Below are 344 nucleotides of genomic sequence, written 5' to 3'. Positions count from 1 at the left end.
TGTTGGCAGCTTGGGCCTCCTTTGTGGGCATCTTTGGCCTCTTTTGATTTTTTTTTTTTTTTTGGGGAAACTTCAGAAAACCCCCTTGAAGTTCCAGCCGATTTGAAAAGACCCCCCTGAATTTCCAAAGCTCTCACTTAGACCCCCTGAACTTTGGTTTTCTCTCACTTTGGACTCCTTTAACATTAAACTACGTCGTTTTGGATGTTTTATACCCATTTTACCCTTCCTCAAAACTATGTCGTTTTGTGTCCTAAAATCACAACACATATCCAGTCCAAAACGGCGTCGTTTTAAGCATAATTTTTTTTTTAATTAAAAAAAGTAAAATATATATATAAAAA

The sequence above is a fragment of the Corylus avellana genome, chromosome ca9 (assembly GCF_901000735.1).
Source record: "Corylus avellana chromosome ca9, CavTom2PMs-1.0".
NCBI lineage: Eukaryota > Viridiplantae > Streptophyta > Magnoliopsida > Fagales > Betulaceae > Corylus > Corylus avellana.
The sequence above is the reverse complement of the archived record's forward strand: the minus strand, read 5'-3'. Positions refer to the sequence as shown.